This window comes from Caretta caretta, chromosome 3 (genome assembly GCF_965140235.1).
Source record: "Caretta caretta isolate rCarCar2 chromosome 3, rCarCar1.hap1, whole genome shotgun sequence".
NCBI classification, from domain to species: Eukaryota; Metazoa; Chordata; order Testudines; family Cheloniidae; genus Caretta; species Caretta caretta.
The window spans coordinates 64,060,388-64,079,431 of record NC_134208.1 but is presented as its reverse complement, the minus strand read 5'-3'; the positions used below and the strand labels follow the sequence as shown (position 1 = coordinate 64,079,431).

Sequence of the window (19,044 nt, the reverse complement as noted above, 5' to 3'; positions counted from 1 at the left end):
GGATCTCTGTTTTGTATCTGGAATACCCTCTGACAGCATCCAAATAGATCACAGATACTGATTCAGGGGAATCATCCTGTATTTTTAGATCCTGCTCACAGAAGGCATGCTGACAAGCGCCTTGAACCACATGGATGCTTCCCATGAAGAAGATGATTAGGAAATGCATATTGGGACTGTGAAGCCATTGTTTCTTAATGGCCCTTGCTTTGAAGTTAACAACCTTTTTATTTACATTTACAAGCTCCAATGGGTAAACATAATGTAAATACAATGAGAGCCAGAATAAGAAATCCTTCAGTAGTTTTTCCATGAAAATATTACAAGTTAAGTGAACTCACATCTAAGTGTCCATACATTCATTTGTTCTAGGGCTAATCAAGTTGTAGATGAGTTAAAACAACATTAGCATTTCACTAGCTTTCAAGCATTCAGAGCAAATGTAATTATCGGTGCATATGCCATGTAAATGTAATGTGATAACATCTCTCTTTGTTCTGTTTTAACAAATGAATTGGCTTGAACATGCTTTCTTTAACATACCTTTTGGTTTCTCAATCTTGCAAAGACTAACAATCTTGGGCCCTAAACTTACAAAAATTTACTCATGTGTAACATCCTTGGAAGAGATCTTCTCTTTCTCTAAAGCACTGTGTAGAATATACTGACAGGTTTATGGCTCTGTATGTTATACTGGACTAAAACACAAGTGTAACCAATTCACAGTTCTCACGTTGCGGCAAAGATTTACTAGATGCTACTACAGTTACTCTTCAAACAAAAAGATATTTTGTTTTAAACTATACTAGATAGTAATACACATCGGAAATAAACTCATTCTGAAAATAAATGATTAATGTACATTTTATGCTGTATCTTAGCTTTTTTGTGTATTAAATTACTAATTTGAAAGAAAAGCAATTATGTGCAATGTGCTTCCCAGTCATTACAGCAAATAAGAAAAATTCAAATGTGTACAGAGTATGTTGGTGTAGCCATGTGTTTACACCATATTAGATATGACTGAAAAATGGGTTTGGGGGAAGGGAGCTTTTTTTTTTTTAATTTCCATTCCCTTCCTCCCAATTCAACATGGGTGGGGGGGGGGGCGGGAATGAAATTTTTCAATGTCAAAAAATATTTCAACATGGTGAGGAAGTTATTTTTGATCACTATTAGGAAAATTTCATGAAATCAATATACAATAACAAATGTGAGCTCTTCTTACCTTTCTAAAGTGGGGGGAAATTGTTTTTTTAAAAAGGTAAACTAATAAAGAGATTACAGCCTTTCTTATGGCACCCTCTTCTAGCTGGATCCCAGCTTGCTCATTATAGGCAGCACCCTCCCTGGAGGAATTCTGCCAGGTGTCTTCCCACCTCACCCAGGGAAAGTCATTTCCCTCAGGGTCAGCTGTTGTGGCTTTTTATTTCAAGTTTCCTAAAAAAACTTGAGCAAAACTTCCCCATTGTAGGGAGAGTGGTCACTTTGGATAAGCTATTACCAGCAGGAGAGAGAGTTTGTGTGTGTGGTTTTTGGAGGGGGGTGAGAGAACCTGGATTTGTGCAGGAAATGGCCCACCTTGATTATCATACACATTGTGAAGAGAGTGGTCACTTTGGATGGGCTATTACCAGCAGGAGAGTGAGTTTGGGGCAGGGGGGGGGGGGTGGAGGGTGAGAAAACCTGGATTTGTGCTGGAAATGGCCCAACTTGATGATCACTTTAGATAAGCTATTACCAGCAGGAGAGTGGGGTGGGAGGAGGTATTGTTTCATGGTCTCTGTGTGTATATAATGTCTTTTGCAGTTTCCACGGTATGCATCCGATGAAGTGAGCTGTAGCTCACGAAAGCTCATGCTCAAATAAATTGGTTAGTCTCTAAGGTGCCACAAGTACTCCTTTTCTTTTTGAGAAGACAGACTAACACGGCTGTTACTCTGAAACCTGTTCCCCAAGTCTGTCCCTCATCCTGCAAAAGTTTCTCAGCCCAGAGTTCCAGATTCTTACCTCAGAGCCTTTTGATAATAGGACTTTCTAAAGTCTCCCTTCTGTCCATTTTTGTTTCTGGGTTCTTCCCAGCAGTAGCTCCAGCCTCTGGCAGGTATTGCAGTTCCTTCTCTCCATTTTCTGATCCTCTTTTTATGAGGATGAGCCAGTTATGCTGCAGGTCTTTTCCCAGGTGTGGCTAATCAGCAGTCCAACCAGCTGCTGGCCTCTGAACTCAGTGGAATGGTAACCTTTATACCTTCACAAATTGGGGGGCGAGGAGGAAATGTGGAATTTGTGTAAGTTATTCAGCCAACTGTGATAAAAATATAGATAGATTTCAGAGTAGCAGCCGTGTTAGTCTGTATCCGCAAAAAGAAAAGGAGGACTTGTGGCACCTTAGAGACTAACAAATTTAGCTCACGAAAGCTTATGCTCAAATAAATGTGTTAGTCTCTAAGGTGCCACAAGTCCTCCTTTTCTTTTTAAAAATATAGATATTATCATATACAAATTATTGAGCAGTTTTGTAGTATTACATAAAGAAAATTGATTTTGGTTTCCCCAAATATCTGTTGTCTGCTTTTCACATGGTCATGGTGTATTGACTTGAGATTAGAATGTCCTCTTTCATTAGAAATGAAAATACTGAGAACAAAGCCTGGGGTTTCAGTTTTAAAGCCCGGGTTCAGCAAAATGCTTCAGCATGTGCTCAACTTTAAGCATGTGCTGATGTGCTTTGAGAACTGAAGTCTAACATGCTACAGCAGCAAATGCACAGTTTTATTGTAATGGAAAATAAAAAAAATGCTGAAGTGACATGTATGGATAACAAAAATTTAAAGTAGTTTCAGAAGACACCAAAATCCACAAACTTTTAAAGCGCAATGATATTTCAGAGTATTTACTATTTGAGGGCCAAAAAATAACTCTCTATCTTCCTTTTCTAGTGGATATTTTATGTTTGTCTTGAATAATGTCTTTCCCTAACAGAGGCTATGAAGTCACAGAAGAGAAATTAGGTTGCTTTGTAAAATATGCCAGTACAGTTGACCCATGTCTGCAGTAATGTGTGGAATGCCTGAGTGAGCTCTTGAAGCTCCTGTGATGTAAGGACCAGACATCCCCTGTGGCCACTGTCAAATGTACGGCCTTCCAGTCAGTCTTGCTGAGGTGACTGGATTCCATTCAGACTCTGCTGCTGAACTCCCTGGCCCTATACCAACTTGCTAATTATTCATTCACAGTATGCTGTTCACTCAGGGAATAGTGATCAGTTAGCAAATGATTAGATCAGCTGAAAGTTCAGCAAGTTTTTACTGTAGTCCACAATGCAGAAAATGTTCCGTTTGATCAGAGCTCTGGGTTGGACAGCATTTTTTTTTTTTATTTTTAAAAAATCATGTTTACTGACCAACATTTTCATTAACTTTTTAAAATTTTCTTGAAAAAACAATAGAACAAAATCAGATTTCCCAGGGATTGCCGCTCCTTCCATTATTTCCTACTTTTCCAGTGGGACAACAGGGAGAGAAAATGGAGGGGAAAGTGAAGACATCTGTTTTCAAATACCAAAAACATTTCATTAGTTTCAAAATTAACCAAAATTAAACTTTTTATTTAATCATAATATCTAATGGTTCCGTTCAAAATGTCAAACGTGTGTGTGTGTGTGTGAGAGAGAAATATACTTGGCCATTCTTTAACCAGCTCTAGTTATCAGGAGGATTTAAAAAAAAACACCAAAACACCTTATTACTTTTTTATTTTATAGGGAAATCCGAAGTATTAGACCATGGTGAGAGTAGTTTGACCCTTTCTCACCCTGTATTATCAATACTTCCAACAAGTCTGTCTACACTGTCACTGTCTGCTATTCCAATACTTTCTTACATCAAATGAGCAGGAAGAAAATCCCATTTCTGAAGTATTCGTGGTTTTAGCTCTTCTGAGCAAGTCCTACTACCTCCTTTTAATTCCATTGGTTCTGCCTCAGGGAATTTATTTTGGACCTTCTCTTTTTTGCACCCCTTTGACACCCCCTCCCCCCGGTTTCCAAACAAAACAACTTCCTGTTTCATGACCTCCTCAGTCAGGACATTAACTTCCTCCTGGGAAAAATTTTGCTTGCTTGATAACTGCTCTGTTGCTCTGCCTCATGATGTTAGTCTTGTGTGGCTCTACACCTTTTGTAGAGCAATTTAAAATGCCAGAGAGAGACTTTTGCATGCTGCAAATTAAGACCGCAATGGACAAGGGCAACTTACCTAAGCCGTGGTACCCATTGAGTCTGAGTTGGGAGAATTTTTAAAAAAACATTTTACTAGAACCCGTATGCATGACCGAGCAGCATTTGCATGTCTTTTTAAAGCCTAACGCCTGATTCTTGACCTGTTAACGACTTCCTTAAAGAGTTCTAGTGGATGAATAAATCACTGTACTTGGGTAATTATACCATTAACCCTGAAAAGAAAGAGAAACCAGATGGTACAGCAAGAGTGGCAGTGAGTTCCCCATGGGTTTTTCGACTCAAAGTTTCACTGGTATAATGTAAGGTATGAATTTAAACAGATATAGTTAAACATTGCAAAAGCCGTTTTCAGACCTTATTTTGGTGTGTGGCTTATTTTGATTTAGCTTAAGTCAATTAACAAGAGGTTTAACTAAATCAACATAAGTCACTCTTATACAGAAATAAACGCATGCATACAACTTCTTGTACTGGTTCAAAGACTGATTTATGTAATACTAGTTCAACGTTTTCTTGTAGCTGAGCCCTCAGAGAGAGACAATGCAGAGGCTGTATCTGATGAAAAAGCCAATCCTCATCAAATTGCTGGTGAGTTGACCTGGTCCTTTCCTACTTATTTGAGTTGACGCATTAACAATGGTACTATCAGGCAGTTGGGACAAAGACTTAAACATGTATAGCATGAATGAGTGGCAGCTGAGGGGGACAAATATTTAAGGGTATAAACACCAAGAAGGAAGTGAAAATTTTTGATGTGGTACATGGAGCTAAAAGTAGACTGAAAATCAGGGGAAACACCTCACGCTCAGGCAGGGTTTATCAGGCTTCTCAGAGGACATGATTGCAGTTCTCTCAGTTGGGACTTCTAAAAGCTAGACTGGACAGGACAGTGTCCTGTAGTGAACACTATGGCACTGGCAGGGATGATCCCTTCTTCAGGCTTCATCTCTAGTGTCCTCATGCCACACCCCTGCCCAGCCAACAGAATTCCTTATGCTTATGAAAAGTGCAGCTGTCCTTTTTTTCCACACACTTAAAGCATAGACCTATTACAAGGTGTGTGCTGAGGCAGTTTAGTCTTGCCAAGTTGCAGACTTAAACTAAATGGCATACTTTGTTATTAGATAAAGCTTAATAAACCCTTGTAAGTTTATGTCTGCTGGGTCCTTATTCTTACATCTCAGCATCCCATATGCCACTAGCCTGACCAATCCTCAGAATGGCCAGGATAGAGTGGTAGACTGCACAGAATGGCTCCTGATCCACTTCATGGCTGGGTCCAGCAGAGGAAAAGAAATGCCATGATGAGTTCAGACATTATTTGCCTCTCTATTTTTTTGTCACTTCTCTGCACAGTTATTTCCACCTGGTATTTTTTTCGGCACGTCATGCAAAGTTGTTCTCCCTGGCCTAATTAGCTACTTCTCCTCCTGAAGGATTAATCAGAATACTGTCTAAGACTTAGTATTTCAGGATAGGAAGCCTAGTACTATATGTGCTTAAAGACTGAAATCTTTCCCCTGTGTGTGGGGGGGGCGACGGGGGGGGGGGGGCAGCTTGAGGATATGGGTTTTGTTTCCATTCTAGCTATACCATTTCATACATGTTCCTAATGAGTAACAGGTGAATAGGCTATGGCATTGCAAAACATGTCTATAGACGCCTTAAATTATGCACATAATTTTGAGACACGTGAAACTTCCACATTGACTCCTGAACCCACACTGATTTAAGCAGGGGTGGAAGTGAGCCGGTTCGGGCCAGTACGGCATACCAGTAAGAAGCCAGTACTGGCCCGTACGCAGCCCACATTCAAGTGCTGCTGCGGCAGCGCTTTAATATCCCTACCCTTTTGCCTCCCCTGTCAGCGGCCCTGCCAGTAGGGGCCGTGCCGGCAGGGCCACCGACGGGGCTTGGGGGGGAAAAGGGGGAGTGACGTTAAAGCCGTTAAAGACGGCAAAGGACGCTGCTTAAAGCACTTTAACGTTGTTGCCCCTTCCCCGCCCCGGCTGCTGATGGACGGGGAGGGACAGCAAAGGGAGAAGCTGCCCTGGGGCCAGCAATTTAAAAGGGCAGCGGCGGCCAGAGCCCCAGGCACTTTAAATTGCCTCTGGAGCCCCGGGCAGCGCGGGCCAGGCAGCCTGGAAGGGCTGGCTGGGGGATGCTCACTCCAGACCCACCCCTTCCGCCTGAGGCCCCACCCCTTCCCGGGGCCAGAGCCAGCCCCTGTAACAGTCAGTCTTCAGAGTTACTTTCATCCTGGGATTTAAGCTTTAGTTGATGATCACTCACTTCAAGCAGCAATGTGACTGGGAAGAATGAGTCCAGGAGTGAGAAGCCAGAAGCTATGAGTGCTAATCCCATCCTCTGCCACTGACTCACTCTATGGCCTTAGGATACTTATCTCATACTTGCCACTCTGTCATGGAACTTACAAACTGCCAGTGGGAAAATGACTTTGAGGGTTGCTTGTATCCACTTTTGAAGGCAAGGCCATTACAAACTTGAAACATGTGAGGGATTAGGCCTGATATTCCATGCTGCAGAGGGCTGTGGTACACATGTACATAAGACAATCTATTTTACACAAAATATAAATGTTACAAAAATTTTGGAAATGCAAATACTCAAATACTACAGTATATAATATATTCTAATTATTCAAATTAACACAGTTGCTAGTCTGATTAAAAATTAGAAGAAAAGTACTATTTATATTGCCATCAGTTGAGAAGTACTAGGCTACTCTGGTGTAGTTTGTGGGTTATGTTTTTTTGTGGAGTTTTTTAAATTGGTCCAGCCGTAGCCAGATCAGTTTATTTTAATAAAATAAATATTATTTGGAACCATCCACCCTCATGTCTTACAATAGTTGGTGTTGGTAAGGCTAGAAGAATGGAAAACAAAAGAAGTCTATAGAATTTCTGTACATTTTATAGGAAATTGCTACAGATTTCTGTTGTCCATAATCATAACCCATTATTTTTGCCTTTAATTCCTTATTTGATAGGTAAACATAGTTAAGCTTGTGCATCAGATGCAGTTAATGTTCTCAGGCTACATCATGCCAAGTGCATACTCATGCCTTCTTGATTTCCAATACCTAGTATGAGTATATTATCAGCTATATACAACTGCATTCCTTTAATGTTCTTGCTTCTGTAGTCTAATTAGCAAATTAAATTCAGAACTGCTCTGGGGACAAGTTATTGATTTAACTAAAGGGAGAATGTGAGTGGAACTGTTTCTTTTGGATACTTACCAAAGTTTTATCGTTGAGTTCATAAACATTCCAATTCAAATCCCTGGTTCCCTACCTAATACATCTGGTAACACGAACTCTCATCAATATGTGCAGTATTGTGAAACTTCTTTGCTTGTGGTTATTGACTCCTTCTCTCCACCCCCTCCTCAGCACTAGTTAGTAGATCAAACTATTGTATGTATATACTGCAGTGTTTTTAATAATTTTTTTCAATTAGTGTTCAACTACACACTTAATACATCCTTTTTTAGGAGATTCTGTAATGTAAACTGCCATCATGTTGTAAAATCTAGGAAGAAACAATTTGTTGTTGTGTACAAACTAAGATATAGTTGTTCAACATAAGGAGAAAGCTAATAGACTGTATGAAGTGTATCTAATAGCATTCTTTGATTCTAGCCTTCCCTAATGGGTTATAATCAGGATCTCTCGTTATTAGGGTTGAAGCAGTCTTTGGTTAGTGTGGTTTCAAAACTAGTATGGATAGGATCTTGGGGACTGAATAGCAGCAAAATGCTTACGGTTGTAGACATACAGAACTAGCATTCACTTTACAATTACTCCAGTAATGTGCCAGTGTAGATTGGGTACTTATGGCCATGCTCAACTACAATTGTATAGATAACTTGTGTTCAGACATCTATATAATTTGGTGTAAATCTCTAATATTTGATCTCCAAAGCTGTCTTGGTAGCTTTAATGGCCTACATAGTATAGGTCAAAAATCTATAAACCTTTTTTTTTAAAAAAATGCACCGATACAAGGCTTGATTGTGCTTTTGCAGTTCTGCTGTGATTGCTACATATTTCTCCTCCCACTACAACTTTTTCATAGGATGCCTGATAAATCTGCTATGACTGATCTATTTCTCTCACTGTTTTAGGTACTTTGTGGTGTTTGTGATTGTGCTCTTGAAATACCGACAGTGGTGGTAATGATAGTATTAAAAGAGCCCTAAAAGGGGCTATGTTGTCACAGATTTACCCCATTTCCTGGGTTTCCATTTTCTTCACTATTTTCTTTTCCTTTTGGTGCATTTCTCCTTACCTCCAACTTCCCCTTTCGTAAGCATGTGAGTTGATACTGGCATGAATGCTTTATCAGAGAGGGAACCCTTGCATTTAGATATGAAGACAGTGAGGCTTGGGGTCAAACTCCTTTTATACTCTCTCGTTATTAGGGTTGGATGTGTGTGGTATTGTGTGTTGTGGGTGTGTTTGTTTGTTTTTCCCCTTGTACCCAAGACCCTTATCTTGACCTTTCTAATTGTAGCATCCTGATGGAACACATCTGTCTTGGTGGGTTCCTGATGGATGCATGATCTTTGAGATACCCCACCACAAGATTGCTAAAGGCCTTGTGGATTAGAACTAAGACTTTTAAATTCATTTTAGGAATGGATAGCTCAGAACTGGTGTGATCTGTTCATATCTGTCCATCAATATGGGCCTGATCCATCTTTCCTTGAAGTTTAATGGAAAGACTCCTACTTGACTTCAGTGGGAGTTGAATCTGGGCCTGAAGTAAGTAATTGCTTTAGGATTAATTAGAGTCTAGTGCTCAGAAATTTGTGGCTTCTGGTATATCTATATTGAGTGAAGGAAAACTCAGGCTAAAGCTCCTGAATATAAGACAATAGTACAAGAGTACACAAGAAGAAGAAAATGCGTATGCATTCTTTTTGTTCAAGTGATTAAGATTGAGACGAGAGAGAGATGATCATGTGGGAGTTGCCTGTGGCTGCAGAGTGCCACAGCATAAATTTTATTGTATCTTGATTGGATGATGATTATTTCTGACCTGTGACCTATTCTGTTAGGAATTTTCTATGCACAAATAATTAGTCAGGTGAGTGTATGCACCTGAGCGTATAGAGGGTGATCTCAGATGAGATACAAAGATACTTCAGAGACTATGCTACTACATTTCATTCGTGCTACCATTCAATTCAGTTAATTCTGATATAACTTCCTTCAAAGCTTTGTCCACTCACTTAGATAAAAGTAAGAACTGCCCTGAATCATCACAAAACAATTCCAAATATAGCCCCAATTTTGAAGCTCGAAAGAGACTGGTTGGTTAATTTAAAACCTATATATTAATTTAATCACCCCAGTGTATCATGTTTCTAGAAACAGAAATGCCAGATGATGCAAAGAAAGCTGGTTTATTCAAACTTCCTACTCTGTTATGAAGATTCGAAAGACTTAGAGTAGCATCTGAACTTCTGGGTATATCTAAACTGACTTTTTTCTGGTTCAGCCAGACAACAATTTGTAAAGAGACAGAGTGATATGCTACTTACTCCAATTCTCATGAGATCAGATAAACCTACATTATACCTAATGATGGACCTAAGAAAAGAAAGTTGCAAGAACAATGCTGTAGAAGGATATTTAGTGGGCTGTGTGTGTTAAAGCCATGAAAATGGGACATGTCTTTCCAGGTGACTCCATTACTTTGTTTCCAGCACATCAGGCCAGGCAGCCTGTCCACTGAGACTGTTTATCAGTTTACAGAACATAACGGTGTTGAAGATCTCCCCCAAACTCCTGAGCTCAGTTTATTCCTTAGTTTTTTTCCCTGCAAGGAACTTCTGATCCTACCTCTAATTTTCCTTCACCCTCACTGAGGAGCAAAATCCTTGTATACTTTGAATTGGAGCTAATAAGCCCCAGTGATCTGGCTTCAAGCATAAGTCAGCAGTATAGTTCTACCTCTCCCTGCATGTGCCTGACCTCTGACATCATGCCATAGGGAGACAGAGATTTGTAGCAAAAAAGGAATTGCATTAAATGGCAACTGATTTCTCAGTGATTTGCCCTCTTGTGGTTGGGTTTTGCTAAGCTGCCTTACTTTTGCTCAGAAAGCTTTCTGTCACATTGAATGAGAGGCTGCAAGTTGCTGCTTGAGGCCATGGCAAGATGTTGGAGAAAGATTTTAAAAATAGAGTGGCGGGATTTCCAAAGCCTGTGGAAGGCCCCAGGCTCACAGCACTAGCAATAACATTATCCCACCATCTTATCACACTGGAACAAAGATTCCTGAGAACAATTCTCCTCGTAACCATCATTGGGAACTTGGACACCACAGCTTAGGAACAAGTAACTGTGAGTGAATTATTTAGTTCTTATTTACAATGCGGTCTGTGGCTTGGTTCATGGCTCCCTCCTCCTCTTTGCCTCTGAGAGGCAAGAACATGGCCAATCATAATCCAGGATATTCCTGCCTCACTTGAAACCACATGTAGGACACTGATGTCTGTGACTGTCAGGTTGCCATTTTGGCACTTCTGGGGAGATTTGTTTCCAGAGACATGGAACAAAAGTTAAGCTTCTTGCAGCAGTGCTTTATTCATAGATGCCTTAAGCAATTTCTGCTGTTCATTGTGAGGAGTCTCCCCTTGCACACTTAGGTGAAAGAATTGTTCTTTTGTCAGCATCTGCAGTAATTTCTGGGGCTGTGGCAGACAAAAAACCGGTCCACTCACCTTACTCAAATGTCAGAGGCCCTCCTCACAGCAGCATTAGGTGGATAAATGATTCCAGGCGGTAGGGGTTGCAATAATGGATCTCTTTGCCCCTATTCCATTAAGTACCAAGCACATTACTGAGCCTTTCCTGAAAGGTTAGTCCTTTCCTCACTGAGAAATCTGAGGGGCTGTCCTGAGGCCTCTTGCACTCTCTACTACTTCCCAAGACTTGTCTGTTTGATCTGTGAATACTTTCTCTTTCAGAAAAGGGCCTTGATGTCTGGATTGCCCCCCCCATCCCTTTGGGGTGTTTCAGAATAGCCCCCAGCCTCTCAACAAGATGAAGAAGATGGATTTTCTGATTCGGTGTCTGAAGGACAGGCTTCAAACTCCACCAGCAGGGTCACCAACAGGGAGTGCAAATATTTACTGAGGCACATAGTTATAGTCATAGCATTTGAAACCCCTCAAGATGCTGATGTAACAGGAATCCCTGGCTTTCTGAGAGCAGGGAAGTGAGAGAAAGCACTTCAGTCCAGAAACTATAGAAACTGGCTGTGCTGTTCCTGATGCAGAGCCTGCCTCCAGCCATTATAAAAGCTCACTCAAAAATTCAGAGACAAGTGGCTTTTCTCTTGTAAGGTGGATTCCACACTTAAGTAATGCTTCTTGAAAATTGGCCTCCCTATGGAGTTCAACATTCCCTTCAGGGATTACATAGAAAGAGGTGGATGTAGTTGCTAGGAAAATCTTCAGTCTATGTGCCAACCGGTTGTCTTCAAGTATTCACTCCTCCTATAACTACTAGTAATTAATTTTCAAACAAGATTAATTTAGCCATTTACAAATTTTTAAACTCTAGTTTGCATTATGATCAACCTGAATTTCAAAAATAGCTTTTGAGTTAAGAGCACAAAGAAGCAGCCCAAAAAGGAAAACTTCTGTTGGAGAAGCAAGGGAGGATGGCAAGTTACATTCCTGCCTTACAATGACTAAGCTGTTTTTATTAGAAAAAAATAATTTGATAAAACACTGAGACTTTTTATGTCAAGTTTAAGCTCAGTGTTCTATTCATAAACAGCTGAAAAGGAGTTTAATGGAAATGTTAACAGACGCTTAATAAGTGGTGTGAATAGTAGTACACGCATATGCTGCTTATGTGGACCAACTAATGATGACTTGGCAGAGATCACAAGAAGCCTTCCCCCTACTCCTGCTGCCACCAGGAATAGGTGGTATAAAGTCAGCCCCCAGTGGGGCAGTTTAGCTCAGATACAGAGAGGGGGCTGGGACATGACCCCACCACTTCCCCTACACATCAACCCACAGAGTGACACTGGCATGCAGAGGAGTTATTCTGCACCACCTGAAGGCTAAAACAGGGCCACACTGGGCTAGCCATCAGCACAATCTACTCTTATCTTCTGAATGTTTCTTCAGAAATAAAGTTCAGTAACATAGAGCGGAATATGGCCTCTTCCTCATATCATTATTTGATGTGAATTTGGTGATATTATGTATTTGTCCATTTGTGTACATTATAAAGCCATTGGGTAATATTTTCAAAATTTCATTTTAAAAATGGCCTTAAGGCCAGATTTTTCATTTACAGTGTTGTTGTAGCCATGTTGGTCTCAGGATGCTAGAAATAATATCTTTAATTGGACCAACTTCTGTTGGTGAAAGAGACACGCCTTCGCGCTTACACAGAGCTTTTCTTCAGGTCTGGGAAAGGTATTATCTCACCCACCTTATCTCTAGTTTTTTTCCAAAGGTATTTAGGTGGCTAAAGATGCAGATAGGTGCTTTTGAAAATCCCACTAGGAGCCTATTTAAATATCTTTGAAAAATCTGACCCTGAGTGCCCAATTCACTTCTGAAAATGGAGCTTTGGCACTGTCATAGTTATAGGACTAACTATATCTCTGTCATCTCTTTTGGTCTCTGAGTGCACCCTCCTCAGGTATCGGGCCTCAGGCCTTGTCTCATCACCTTTCTCAGGGAGGAATCATGCAATTCTCTCACTCTTGCACCTGGTGGCATCACTCTTTGCACAGTCTTCACTGCAGAGGATAAAAGGGAGATTCCCACGGCCAAGCCATTCTTTTTAGGTGACAAAGCTGAGGAACTGTTCTAGATTGAGGTCTCAGTAGAGGAGGTTTTGGAACCAATTGATAAATTAGTAGTAATCAGACACCAGGGCCAGATGGTGTTCATCCAAAAGTTCCGAAGGAACTCGTATATTAAATTGCAGAACTATATAACCCACTGCTTAAATCCATCTCCATAACAGATGACTGGAAGATAGCAAATGTAAAGCCAATTTTTTTGAAAAGGCTCCGGAGGCGCTCCTTGCAGTAACAGGCAGGAAAGCCTAACTTAAGTTCCAGGCAAATTGGCTGAAACTATAATAAAGAACAGAATTATCAGACACACAGATGAACATGGCACCAAGTATCAGAGGGGTACCCGTGTTAGTGTGTATCCACAAAAACAACGAGGAGGCTGGTGGCACAAGTGTCAGAGGGGTAGCCTTGGTATTGACACCTCCTCATCAATTATTGGGAGTGGACCACATCCACCCTGACTGAATTGGCCTTCTCAACTCTGTTCTCCACTTGTAAGGTAACTCCCTGCTCTTTATGTGCCAGTATATTTATGCCTGTATCTGTAATTTTCACACCCTGCATCTGGCTGGTTGTTGTGTTTTTTTAACCTACAAACGCTCATGCCCAAATAAATCTGTTAGTCTTTACGGTGCCACCGGCCTCCTCTTTGTTTTTACAGATAAACATGATTTATTGGGGAAGTCAATATGGCTTTTGTAAAGGCAAATCATGCTCACCAATCTATTAGAATTCTTTGATGGGGTCAAGAAGGGTGATCAAATAGACATAGTGTATTTGGATTTTCAGAAAGCCTTTAACAAGGTCCCTCACCAAAGGCTCTTAAGCAAAGTAAGCAGTCATGGGATAAGAGGTAAGGTCATCTCATGGATCAGTAACTGCAAAAGATAAGAAACAGAGGAAGAATAAATGGTCAGTTTTCACAGTGGGGAGAGGTAAATAGCAGGGGACCCAAGAGATCTGTACTGGGACTGGTGCTGTTCAACATATTCATAAATGAGCTGGAATAGCGGTAAACAGTGAGGTGGCAAAGTTTGCAGATGATATAAAATTATTCAAGATAAGTCCAAAGCAGACTGAAGAGTTACAAAGGGATCTCACCAAACTGGGTGCCAGGGCAACAAATGGCAGATGAAATTCAATATTGGTAAGTGCAACATAATGCTCATTGGAAAACATAATCTCAAGCATAAACACAAAAAGTTGGGGTCTCAATTAGCTGTGACCACTCAAGAAAGAGATCTTGTTTTCAGAGAACTACCCACAATGACTCCATCTACGCAATATGCAGCATAGTCAAAGAAGCTAACAATGTTAGGAACCATTAGGAAAGGGATATATAAGAAGACAGAAACTATCATAATATCATTATAAAGCTCCATGGTATGCCAACACCTTGAATAATGCATGCAATTCTGGTCACCTTATCTCAAAACAAGATATATTAGAACTGGAGATGGTATAGAGAAGAGCAATGAAAATGGTTAGGGGTATGGAACAGCTTCCCTATGAGGAGAAATTAAAAAGACTGGGACTGTTCAGCTTTGAAAAGAGATGCCTGGGGGGATAGCACAGAGGTCTATAAAATCATGACTGGTGTGAGAAAGTGAAGTGGTGTTTACCTCTTCATATAACACCAGAACCAGGGATCTCCCAATTAAATTACTAGGCAGCAGGTTTAAAAATAATAGTAATTAATAATGCACAGTCAACCTATGGAGCTCACAGTGGGATGTTGTGAAGGCCAAAAATATAACTGGGTTTAAAAACAGGTTTCAGAGTAACAGCCGTGTTAGTCTGTATTCGCAAAAAGAAAAGGAGTACTTGTGGCACCTTAGAGACTAACCAATTTATTTGAGCATGAGCTTTCGTGAGCTACAGCTCACTTCATCAGATGCATACCGTGGAAACTGCAGAAGACATTATTTCTGCAGTTTCCACGGTATGCATCCGATGAAGTGAGCTGTAGCTCACGAAAGCTCATGCTCAAATAAATTGGTTAGTCTCTAAGGTGCCACAAGTACTCCTCTTCTTTTTGGGTTTAAAAAAAAATTAGATAAGTTCACAGAGGATAGGTTCAGCAATGGCTATTAGCTAAAATGGTCAGGGATGCAACCCCATGCTCTGGATCTCCCTAAGCTGATGACTGCCCAAAGCTGGGACTGGACGACAGAGAATGGATTGCTCGATAATTGCCCTGTTCTGTTCATTCCCTCTGAAGCATCTGGCACTGGCCACTGTCCGAAGACAGGATACTGGGCTAGATGGAGCATTGGCCATACTGGGTCAGACCATTCTTATGTTCTCAGCTGCAGTACCCTGTGCAGTAACAGTTCTTACCCAGCTGGTCTGACTAGGTTCGGGCACCTGAGCTACTTTCCCTTCAGGAGCTGTGAACAGTCAATTTTAGTGATTGACAGCCTCCTTTAAAGCAAAGTATTTGGTATTTTAACATTTCAGAGAAAAGGATCTTAAAACTACAAAAAGTCTACACGCACATCTCTTATCTAGCATTGAACCATCCTCCCGATGGGGGTCCTGGACAGTCAAATCTCCCTCAACTCAGCAGGCTCAGGGTTGTCGGTCTCAGAAGTCTCCCTCCCTCCCTTAAGCAGTGTCTGTTTAAACTTTTCTGAATCTTTTTGACCCCCCTCCTTTCGTAGGGACTGAGTCACTCCTGGGGCAACCTGCTTGAGAAGCCCAGTAGAAGGTCACAGCAAAGCGTCAAAGCAAATGGCTCTTGTATTGCCCCTCAATTGTTTGCTAAGAAATATATATTAGGAGCCACATCCCCCATTTCCTGGGTTCATGTACTGACAGCTTTGCTTTTGAACTATTCAACATATTCATACTGTAAATATCACAATAACCAAGTCAATGCATAATATTCACACATTATTACAGGCAACTCCGAACTGGCACTTCTGAAAATTTTGCACATGATCTGATTAAAAATTTCCTCTAAAGTAGTGTGTGTTCAGCACAGAAAATTTTCTTAAGCCTCCCCATATACTTGAGAAGATAACATGTAAATCATGAGCTACTGGACATGTTGTACAGAAAAATATATTCTTCATTACAGAAGCTTACCATTTGCCCCTCACCACATCCTTATTTATATTTCCAAGTTTATTGTATTCAGATGATTGGTAGAATGTGCTGACTAATACAATGCTTAATGGACGCCTCATGTGAGCCAGTACTGATATGTCTGAAATCATTTCCAGCTGTCTTTTTCTGGAATACAAACTGTACCTGTTTTTTCTTTCTACATTATGTATTTCAGTTTTACATAATTGCTCTGAATTTATTTTCCTAGGAGTGGATATAAATCTTGAAACAAATGTATCAGGTCAAAGTCCACTTGTAGTTCAGGGGTTTTATTTAGCCCATTTATGCAGTGCTAGGCCAACAACCCCTTAACATATTGACTGTTGATTCAAATACATTTTGAAAGATCTTTTAAAGGATCCAAGAACACAATCATTTCAACAGAGCAGCACTCTGAATCTGACTAGACATTTTCCAGGAAGAAATTCCAGACTGATAGAAACCTGCTTTTCTCAGCAGGGCAGGCCATGTAAATAACATTTCGAAAATATATAGTTTTCCTTCAATCCATTTCTAAAATAAAGATAAGCTGAAAATGTTCTGATTGCTTCTCTAAACAAAAAGATATCTTAACACAGTAGACCAGGTATTTGGCATCTGGCAACTAAATATTCATTGCTGGTCATAGAGGGAATGTGGAACTAATCAATGTTATCTGTAAAGGCTACTATGGGTCCCACTTTTAAATAGGGACCAGCTCTTAAGCTGGGGCAACTCAGCAGAGCTGTTCTAAAATCAATGGATCTATGTTGATCCAGGTTCTGTAGCCATTAAGTTGAATTAACTGGGCATAGTATTGCATCCTATTTTTGCCAGCCTTTTCAAATGCGTATGGGACTACAAGTAGCCATTTGGTTATCCATATGGGGGCACAAAATGGGCTGAGTGCTCGTGGGATTTCTAAAGGTTGGTTTGGGTCATGGTCTAGTGCCCAGCATGCTCTTGATGTCTTGTGCTGTCATGGGAAGTGGGGTTTGGGTGTGATTTTTGGCAATGAGCACTGAGTCCATATTTTCAGAAGAGCAGGAGTTCTGCAGACTCCAGATTAGCTTCCCTAACGAGCTTTTGTTTCCAGCTGAGGCTGTGGATGTGATGTATTGAAATAAGAGTCAGGTCCAAGGCATGTCTACCTTTTTGAGGTATAAATAAAGGTATTAAAGCAGCAGCCCCTTATTCACTATCCTGCAGTGTGTGCAGTCTTCAGTCACTCTGCAAACGGAATCTAACCTCTTGAACAAATAACTGATTATGTATGAGCAGAAATGGGAACTTCAGAATTTTTATCAGGGTTTTGAAGTGGCAGGGGAAAGGGCTAGGAAGTTGGTAGAAACAAGGGCAGCTTTACATGGGTGTGGGTGGAGGAAAAATTTTAAGGTTGGATACACAGGGTTGGAGAAGCAACTGTGGGAGATTGAAGTAATGCATCCAAACCTGCTGGGGATTTACACAATCAGGCAGCTGAAAGAGCACCTAAACTGTATTTTACACAGACCTGTAGACTCCTTATTCCCATTCCTAGTTTCCAGATGAGGACAGGGATGTAACATATTCAAATAAGGAGCAGAATTGTGGGAGAAACCCACAATAATAGGAGTTTTGAGCTTATATTCCTCTTGAATGCTCAAAACTCAGACATTTTCAGAATATGAGCACTATCTGCAATGAAAATACCCTACTTTTATCTCCACACCGTTAACTGGGTGCCAGCTACCTATGCTATGTTCCTGAAAGAGGATTTTTGAAAATTCCATTTTACTGTTGCTTTTGCTGGTGCTGTGTCCTAGGGATTAATGAATTGCCATACTGCATCACACTGTAGGTCCATCTGAGCCATTACCCGGTCTCTGACAGCTATGGCCAGCAACAAATGCTTCAAAGAGGCAAGAAACTCCTAAGTAGGCAGCTGTGGGATAACCTCCCCCGCTCCCTCTCTCAACACACACACCCTTTGAAGGGTTTATCCTAATCCCGAATCACTGAAAATTGTTTTAAACACAGAAATGTGAAATTTTCTCTCTTCCAATCCTCTTTTGGTTAGCATCAGCTACTTTAACTCTGAGAAATCTTGTTAGCTATATAAATGTCCAATCCCTCTTTGAATCTTGCTAAATTTCTAGCCCCAATAATATTCTGGAGCTATGAGAGCCACAGCCTAACTATGCATTGTGTGAAAAAAAAATCTGTTACTTCTTCTTGGCCAAGTGAAAAATGAACTACTACAACATAATGAGCCTCCAGTGCCTTGCATCTTGTGTAGTCACCTACATGTGCATAAAATGAGAAAAAAGTGGGTGTGAAATCTTGACACTAGTGAAAGAGGGTGGAGAATTTTTTTGATAGCATTTTACATTGTTTGCTCAAGTGTTAATGGATACACAAAGTGCAAAGCACTTGTAAAGCTGGTCTTCCCCTGCTTACACCTGGTGTGTAAATTACACAATCTTTTATTGTAATATTGAATGTAGTTCAAAGTGTGCATGAAAGAAGAAAGTAACTCAAATAGTGGACTTCAGGAGTAGGATAAATGGACTCTTTCTCTGTAACTATTGAGTGAGATCCATAATCAGTTCTACAAAGTATGACTGCTCTTGACTAGCAAACAAATACAGTATTGAGTCAAATATTTCTGTGCCAAATCCACTAAAGATTACAGCAACTCTACCTCTCTCAACTATCTTTCCATCTACTCTATCTTCTATGTGTTTATCCTATATGGAATTAATTTGTGCTAAATATCACTGAGACAACTCAGATAAACACATTCCAAAATGTGGTATCTAAATACCTTGGCTAATTACTTACATTGAGCGGAGGCGCACACAAATGCCT

The 19,044-nt window shown here is 40.5% G+C and overlaps 1 long non-coding RNA gene across 1 annotated transcript in view; it reads left to right on the top strand.

Moving 5' to 3' along the window:
* Positions 1 to 19,044, top strand: part of LOC142071401 (uncharacterized) — a 65,641-nt gene that overhangs the window by 10,983 nt on the left and 35,614 nt on the right. The window contains exon 2 of the long non-coding RNA XR_012667433.1: positions 4,760 to 4,828. This is a non-coding gene — a long non-coding RNA (uncharacterized LOC142071401). The remainder of the gene's footprint in view (positions 1 to 4,759; positions 4,829 to 19,044) is intronic.